Source organism: Meles meles, unplaced genomic scaffold (assembly GCF_922984935.1).
Source record: "Meles meles unplaced genomic scaffold, mMelMel3.1 paternal haplotype, whole genome shotgun sequence".
NCBI lineage: Eukaryota > Metazoa > Chordata > Mammalia > Carnivora > Mustelidae > Meles > Meles meles.
In genome coordinates, this window is record NW_025721617.1 from 717,234 (window position 1) to 725,625 (window position 8,392).

The window sequence follows — 8,392 nt, forward strand, 5'->3', positions numbered from 1 at the left end:
CCAAGAAATCAAGGAAAAATAAAAAGTTACATGGCAAAGAATGAAAATGAAAACAGAATAGTTGAAATTCTTTGGGATTCAATAAAAGTGGTTCTAAGAGGGAGGTTTATAGCAATACAGGCCTACCTCGAGTAGCAAGAAAATTCTCAAACAACCTAATAACCTTACTCTAAGGGAACTACAAAAACAAAACAAAAAAAAGCCAAATCCAGCAAAAGGACAGAAATAATAAAGAATTAGAGTGGAAATAAATGATATAGAAATTAAATAACAACCAATACAATGGAACGGATCAATAAAACAAGGAGCTGATTCTTTGAAAAAATAAAGTTGATAAACCTCTAGCAAGACTCATTAAAAAAAAGAGGACTCAAACTCACTAATGAAAAAGGAGAAATAAAAACCAAGAACACAGATATTATAAATATTAAATTACGAAAACCTTAATGATAACAAATTGGATACCTTAGAATGGATAAATTCTTAGAAACACATAACTAACCAAAATGAAAGCAGGAAGAAATGAAGAAACAGAAAATATGAACAGACCAATTACCAGCAATAAAACTGAATCAGTAATCCACAAATTTCCAAAAAACAAAAGTCCAGGACCAGATGGCTTCACAAGAAAATTCTACCAAACATTTAGAGAGGCTAACACTCCTTCTTCTCAAACCATTCCAAAAAATACAAAAGGAAGGAAAACTTTCAAATTCTTTCTCTGAGGCCAGGATCGCCCTGATACCAGAACCAGATAAAGGCATGACAAAAAAGAAACAAACAAAACAACAAAAAACTACATTACTATGATGCACAAATCCTCAGCAAAAATATAGCAAACTGAACCCAACAATACATTAAAAAATACACCACAATCAAGTGGGATTTATTCCTGGAATGCAAAGGTGGTTCAACATTTGAAAAACAACCAATATAGTACATCACATCAATGAGAGAAGGACAGAAACCATATAATCATTTCAACAGATGCAGAAAAAGCACTTGACAAAGCACAACGTTCATTCATGATAAAAATCTTTTGCAAAGTAAGACTAGAGAGAACACATCTCAAAATAATAAAGGCCTTACATTAAAAACTCACAGCCAGCATCATACTCAAAAACTGAGAGCTTTTCTGTTAAGGCCAAGAACAAGAAAATGATGTCCACTCTCACCACTTTTATTTAATATAGTACTAGATGTCTCAGCCATAGCAATTAGACAACATAAAGAAATAAAAGGCATCCAAACTGGTAAGGAAGAAGTAAAACTCTTGGTATTTGCAGATGTAGTGTGGTAATCTATATGTAGAAAACCCTAAGGACACCACCCAAAACTGCTATAACTGATAAATGAATCCAGTAAAGTTGCAGGATATAAAAACCCATGTACAGAAAACTGTTGCCTTCCTATACAATCATAATGAAGCAGCAGAAAATAAATTAAGAAAATGGTCCCATTTACAACTGCACCAAAAACAATAAAATATCTAGGAATTAAACATAACCAAGAGGTGAAAGATATATACTCTGAAAATTATCAAGCACTGGCAAAAGAAATCCAAGCAACACAAAGAAATTGAAAGGCATTCCACGCTCATGGGTTGGAAGAATGTATACCATTAAAATGTATATACTAGTCCAAGAAATTTACAGATTTAATGCAATCTCTATCAAAATACCAACAGCATTTTTCACAGAAATGGGACAAATGATCCTAAAATGTGTACGGAACCCCAAAGACCTCAAATAGCAAAGCTATCTTGAAAAAGAGAAAATAAAAGTGGAGGAATCACAATTCAGATTTAAAGTTATAAAGCAGTAGAAATTAATCCAGTTTGGTACTGGCATGAAAATAGACACACAGATAATGGATTAGAATAGAAAAGCCAGAAACAAAGCAATGATTATCTGGACAGTTAATCTTTGGCAAAGGAAGATGAATATGTAATGGAAAAAAAAGACAGTCTCTTCAAACAATGGTATTGGGAAAACTGTACATCTACATGCAAATGAATGAAATGGGACCATTTTCTTTTACCATATAGAAAAATAAACTCCAAATGGATTAAAGACCTAAATATGACATGAAACCATGAAAATCCTAGAGAAGAGCAAAGAGCTGCTATAGCAACTTCTTACTGGATATATCTCTGGAGACAAGGGAAAAAAAAAGGCAAAAATACACTATTGGGGTCTCATCAAAATACAAAGCATTTGCATAACAAAGGAATGATCAAATAAAAATAAAAGGCCACCAATTGAAAGGGAGAAGATATTTGCAAATGACATATCTGATAAAGGGTTCTTATCAAAAATATGTAAGGAACCCATACAACTCATTACCCCAAAAAACAAATATTACAAAAAAAATAGAAGACATGAACAGATATTTCTCCAAAGAAGACATCCAAATGGCCAGCAGACATATGAAATGATGCTCAATATCACTTATCAGGTACATGCAAATCAAAACTACAACAAGCTATCACCTCACACCTGTCAGAAGGGCTAAAATCAAAACTACAAGAAACAAGTGTTGGCAAGGATGTCGAGAAAAAGGAACTCTTGGGCACTGTTGGTGAGAATGTGAACTGTTGCAGCAACTGTATGAAACAGTAGGGCAGTTCCCCCCAAAATTCAAACAGAAATACCCTACAATCTAGTAATTGTACAATTTGGTATTTACCCTCAAAATACAAAAGCACTAATTCAAAGGGATACATGCACCTCTAGATTTATTCAGCATTATCTACAATAGTCAAATTATGGAAGCAGCCCAGTGTCCATCCACAGATGAATGAATAAAGATAAAGTGATGTTTACATATACAGCAGAATATTACTCATCCATTAAAAAGAATGAAATCTTGCCATTTGCAATGACATGGATAGAGTTAGAGGGTATAATGCTAAGTGAAATAATTCGGTCAGAGAAAGACTCACTCATATGTGAAATTTAAGAAATAAAAAAGGCACAAAGGAAAAAAAAAACAGAGAGAGAGAGACCGAGAGAGAGAGAGAAAAATAGAGACAAACCAGGAGACGGAGTATGAAGAACAAACTGACGTTTATCAGAGGAAAGGTGAGTGGCAGTATGGGTTAAAAAGGGTATGGGGAATAAGAACATACTTATTTCAATGAAAATAAAATAAAACAGGGGCACCTGGTTGGCTGAGGTGGTTAAGCATCTGCTTTAGCTTAGGTCATGATCCCAGAGTCCTGAGATAGAGCCCTGTCTCAGGCTCCCTGCTCACCAAATAAAATCTTAAAAAATAAATAAAATAAATAAAATAATAAAAAAATAAAGTAGTGCTTAGCATAAAGTTGTCTAGATATAGATATTGATATAGATAGATACATAGATAGATAGATTGCATGCATTTTTTTTAATTTAGTCTTCTTAACACCATATGAAGTATTACTACCTTAGGACTTAGGTGTACAGGTAAAGAAAGGAAGACCAGCAAAAGTCAGCTATGTGCCAAGGATAACAACCAGAAAACAGATGATCTGGGATTTGAGCCGAAGACTGCATCTGCCAGATGCAAAAGGCTACCTGCCCCACTGCCTATTCTTCCAATCTGCCTAATCCCCCACCCAGTTCTGTGACAGTATGTATACTCTATATGTCATTTGATACAATGATTTTAAATTTGTCATTCAATGCATTTTTGTTAAGTGCCAAATTCAAGGTTATTTCCTTATTTCATTCATTTCTCTTTAGCATAAATTATACTTCTCAATGTTCTTTAGTAAATAGACCACTGGAATTTTTATAGATTTTAAATTTAGTAATTGCATTTAAAAATCCCCATTGCCACATAAATATGAATTCCAACTGATGAGCATAAAATAATTTACTGAACTGTAATCATAATATATTTTTTTAAAAGCATTTTCCTGAGTTTGGTTTCACATAGTGAAGACAACACTGTCAGTTATTCATTACAAACTACACTATTTAGAGCCTTTCTAACTTAGAAAACACATGTGGAAAACTGACATGTAAGATCCTGGTGTGAGCCTCCTTTTACAAATTTTAAACTCTTTAAGCAAATATCATCCTAGCATTTACCCACTATGCACTGCTTTTTGATGGAAAATGCCCTTTGGGTTTCTCAGCAAGACTAGCACATTTTTTAAGTGGAGACATATTTTTCTTTTCTATAAAGACAGGAGAAGTTCCTTGTAAATCCTGCTACCTTCTCTTCCAGTAAGCTTTCTTCTTGACCCAAAAAGATTCTTATAGGACTCTAATACAATTACCTTGACTTCAGGTCTAGACATGTCAAGTTGTATGTGTTTGAACTCTGAGCCGTGGTGTCTATAAGGGGATAGAGAACATCTCTCCTTTTCTACACATAGTACCTCACAGGGGAGATGACGTAGGGCATGTGGAAGCAGTTTGAAAACTATCAGGCTGTGTAAAAATATAAGATTAATACTATTCACAGAAGTTGTACAAGAGAACACACCATTGTTTTGTTTTGCTTTGGTTTGGTTTGGTTTTGGTTTTGTTTTAAGAGAGAGAGAGAGAGAGAGAACGTGCAGGTGAACGGGCAGAGGGAGAGAGAGAATCTAAAGTGGTCTCCACACCCAACACAGAGCTGGGCCCCCAAAATCAAGCAATGTGGGGCTTGATCTCATGACCCTGAGATCATGACCTGAGCCAAAATCAAGAGTTAGATTCTTAACCCACTGAGCCACCTAGGAACCACAAGAATATAGTTTTGATCTGAAATATGAGACACAAGATGTCCAAAACCAACGTGTTCATCTCCTCTTTCCAGTTCCAATTTGTCCTATTTCCTCTTTCCTCTCATGTAAAGGACATACCCCCATGACAACCAAGCCAGAAACCTGACAGCATCTAAACCCACCACATCCACTTCACTCCAGATACAACTATGCTAACCAGTTAGTAAGCCTCACTTCTCTGCACCCTCACATCCGTCTTTACTCCTTACCACATTAATCTAGGCCTTCATCACTTCTCATGCAGATGATTGTATGGTCCCCACAGGGGATCTTGCACCTTTTAGTTCAGTATCTAGTTGCAGCCAAAATGACTCTCCTAAATAGAAAATCTCACTTTGCCACATCACTACTCAAAACAATGGGTTCCTGCTACTCTCTTAAATGCTTAAGATTAAAGCATTTATGATATTTTCTAGGGTCATTTTTGATCCCCCTTTAGTTCCCCGATTATCAGCTGGGGATCAGCTTTGCTGGAATTTGCAATTCTGTGAAATCCTCATGCTCCCTATAACACAGGGGCCTTTAAAAGTGCCAATACACTCATTCCAATCACAGAGACCTGATTATTGTCAGATCTCTCTTCTTAGCACATTTGAAAAAGGATTTGTTCCCTTTTTGTAGATATCCCAATTGCAGAGATCTGATCCACTGCTACAGATAACCAAGAAATGGTCCCAACTAGAATTTGGCATAGAATGAGAGGAAAGTGTCAAAGACCCTGATGAACAGTACAGATTGATTTGAAATTGAAGTGTGTGATTATCAATTAAAAATTCTTATGAGCACATAAGGAAGGTATGTATTGATGAAGGAACCACCACTAAATATAAATTTTATGTCATGGAAATTAAGGGAAATTTGGGACCTAGAAAAAATAAAATAGCATTATCTTTAACCAAAAGAAAAATATTTACACATGTAATATTTACCAAAAATATTTTTTGACATATATTACTTACTTCAGGGGTACAGGTCTGTCACTCAACAGCCTTACACAATACATTAGCATTCACCATAGCACATACCCTCTCCAATGTCCATCACCCAGTCACCCCATCCCTCCCACTTCCCTCCCTTCCAGCAACACTCAGTTTGTTTCCTGGTAATATTTTTATGTTTACAAAAGTAATGATGGCAATGGTAATAGTGATAGAATGGTTAACACTTAATAAACATAACTGTGTACCAAGCTCTACTTGATGTTTTTCGTGGATTATTTCATTTAAATCTTGATACAATCCTATTAAGAAGTTCCTTAAATATCTCATTTTATAGATGAACACACTAATGTTAGGATGCTAATTAATTTGCCTGAAGTCACACAATTAGTAATAAAAAAATTAGCACTAGATTTAGTGTAACCCCAAATCATTCAAACCAAATATAAAGTGCATATTTTGGATATAAGGGCACATAATTATGTATCTATTATACCATGAGTTTATTAGGAATCAAAATAAAAAGCAATCCTATTTTCTACCAAATAAATTTTTCTCCCATTGGGGAGACATTTGAGATAAAATAGTTAATATAAATGAAAGCAATAATGATTACCTACTATAATAGAGCCTAAATAATATTCTTCGTTTCATGAGCATAAATACCCACAACTTGTTAATAGGCACTGTATACACTGCATATTTGGGAGACATGTGTATAAATTATTCAATTCTCAATATTAGTCACAGTTGTATTTTATAAGATCCTCCCTAGATACCACTACCATTCAGAAACCCATGGAGTTTGGCTTATAGGAATTATTTTGAGGGGCGCCTGGGTGGCTCAGTGGGTTAAGCCTCTGCCGTCAGCTCAGGCCATGATCTCAGGGTCCTGGGATCAAGCCCTGCATTGTGCTCTCTGCTCAGTAGGCAGTCTGCTTCCCCCTCTCTCTCTATGCCTGACTCTCTGCCTACTCGTGATCTCTGTCTGTCAAATAAATAAATAAAATCTTAAAAAAAATAATTATTTTGAAATTTGGATTCTGAATCTTGTGAACGGCTTCCTAAATTTGGAAGAATTCTAATAAGTATCTTCTTTTTCATATTGACCACTTACTAAAAACAGGTATTTGAAGCAGGCATATATTTTATTTTTATAAGTTTCATATTTTAGTAAAATACCTTTTTAATCCAAATTTTTATTTCTCAATGAATGAATAATAAAAGGAACCTCTAAGGGAAAAACAAAACAAAACTTTTTGATTCATTAATGTGCAGAAACACCATTCCTTATATTTTTTACAATTATATTGGCAAATAATTGGCAAAGTAAGTTCTTCAGTCATCCAAGGTTCCTTGGCAGATAAAATTCTTTGAAATACAGGTGCTGATGAAAAGTGACTCCGGGAACATCCAGGAACATCATTATGCAATACAAATCTTTTAATATCAGGCTAAATGATTATTTTTCAATACTAGGGAATTTATTTTTACTTTGTCTTAACTAAACAATCAAATGGCAGTGGATAAATAAGTCCTTAAAGCCAAGTGCCTTGCAATCCAGTTATTACTATGGTGATATTTGCACTGATGGAGATAAATTAGTTTATGATAAAAAATGTAGTCTATAAGGCTTCTTAATTTCTCTGAAGTTTCTGGCAATGTGAGACGTATCTGGCAAGATTAGTACTAGAAAAATGTTAAGCATTTGTATCCCCAGAGTTTTATTTCAAAAATATTTTTCTCATTTATATAAATACTTGGAGATAGAGAAATGTAAAAAGATCTCCTACAATGAGCTGGGAAATGATTTTGCTAGGAGTTGTGTGTGTGCTTGAGAGCAAAGAGAGATTCAATCAAGGAGGACCATTTAATTAAAGTGCTAGCTAATTATCTTCAGTTTATTTTCTTCTTTTTTCTTTCTTTTATTAAAGAATTCAGTGTTTACAATGACTTTTGGTATAATATAAACTCAAGGGGATTTTATAGCTTTTGGAGATTATAAATAAATCCCATCTATCCATGCATTATATATAAATTGGAAATTGATAAAATATTTAAGGTATACAAGAAAGTAGTAAAAAGTGATATTCAATTTTTGAAAAGAAATATCGCTGATCATCAGAAGTATTTAAGTAAAAAAATGAAAAGTTTACCTTGAGTTTATGGAGACTGATAGACCTAGAAGAAATCGCAAGAGACCCACCAACTCAGTTCTAACCTAGGAACAAAGGAGCCTTCATGAAAGATCTTGAAGAATTTAAGAAATATCTGTGGCAAATCTTAGAGTATCTGCAATTTACCAATGTGGAACTCCAAGGAGAGATGGGGAAATGCACCAACGTAAGCTAACTCAGACAAGACGCCCAGTGTACAGACCCTACCCTGCGGGACTGACTCTCAGAAGACAGCTGAGCAAACCTGGCAAACCTGAGGTCCCAGCTTCCGTACCACATGGGTTTGCCCTGGGCATTAATCTATAGTTCCCACTTCTGCGTGAATGCAAGCTTCCTTTGAGGCCCAAGCTTCCTTTCCCCTCTAGGTCTTTCCATCATTTCTCTCTGAGGACAGAGACGACCACCCATCTCAGCATCAATCCTTTCCTCTCTGCTCACTACCTTTAATTTTGCCTTGAGTAATACTTTCTTCTCTCAGTGGCAAGAGAAAGGCAAGTTTCCTGGGTCCAGGCTGTCGC